Source organism: Rattus norvegicus, chromosome X (genome assembly GCF_021556685.1).
Source record: "Rattus norvegicus strain SHRSP/BbbUtx chromosome X, alternate assembly SHRSP_T2T, whole genome shotgun sequence".
Taxonomy (NCBI): domain Eukaryota; kingdom Metazoa; phylum Chordata; class Mammalia; order Rodentia; family Muridae; genus Rattus; species Rattus norvegicus.
Window position 1 is genome coordinate 136,217,369 of NC_141554.1, and position 1,104 is coordinate 136,218,472.

A 1,104-nucleotide genomic window follows, 5' to 3' on the forward strand; every position below is an offset into this window, starting at 1 on the left:
TGTAGGATTCATGAGATCTATCTGAAAAACAAACATGTGAGTGTTACCCAGCATTGGAGGTGCTAACTCTGCTAGAGCGGAAACGTAACTAGACTCCAAGGACTTCTGAAGGAAGCTGCTATTTGAGCATGGGCTCAGAAGGCAGGCTAGAGCCTAGTAAAAAGAAAGATCACAAGCTAAAAGAGAAAATGATCCTCTGAGGCAAAAGTTATGTTCGTATACACATGGCACCAAAAGGTCTGATTATGTCTTGGCTTCCACTAAGTGGAACGACAGTGTTCGCTTTGGCAGCGCATGTGCCAAAATTAGAACATAGAGATTAGTACGACCCCTGCTCAAGAATGACAAGCAAATTTGTGAGGCATTTGGTATTTTTATTACTTTGTATGCTAAGTTAAAAATTAACTTTTCAAAGTGTAAGGACAGACATCTGTGGAAATGCCTAAGTGAAAGTAGAGATCCCAATCAATTTCTTGGGGGACATTTGGATATGAATGTGGAGGATGGGAAACAGGTGGTTCTGTAATTGTCTTTGGCAAAGACCTGTGTCTTTAAGGGCATTGCTGAGGTGGTCATGGGTAAAGAACAAAGGAAACAGTAGGCCTGGGAGCTTTGCAAAAGCAAAGGGAATCTACACAACGGACAAGTATGTGATCACTAGGATAATGCTTACAAATTCAAGGAACATACTGTTGTAATCTTAAGTTAAAAAGCAACCTATAAAATGATGCATTATGGTAATCGCAAACTATCTGAGAAAAAAACTCACATTTTAAAAAAGGACTTGGAGGCAGGGCTGTAGCTCAGTTGGTAAAATGCTGGCCTAGCATGCATAAAGACCTGGGTTCAATCCACAGCGCCACATTTAAAAAAAAAACAACAGAGTGATGGTGCATACCTATAATTCTAGCAATGAGATGGAGACAATCAGAACTTAAAGGTCATTCTTTACTACATAGTAAGTCCCAGACCACCCTATTCCACATAAGACTCTGCTTCCCCGCCCCTCTAAATATGAAAAGACTGGAGGTAGTAGTGCACACAAATAATTTCAGCTCTAGGGAGGGTGGCACAAGAGGATGGAGAATTAGGGGTAGCCTGGGT

The 1,104-nt window shown here is 41.1% G+C and overlaps 1 pseudogene; it reads left to right on the forward strand.

The window, feature by feature from the left end:
* Positions 1-275: 275 nt before the first annotated feature.
* Positions 276-376, forward strand: LOC120099421 (U6 spliceosomal RNA; annotated as a pseudogene).
* Positions 377-1,104: the final 728 nt, after the last annotated feature.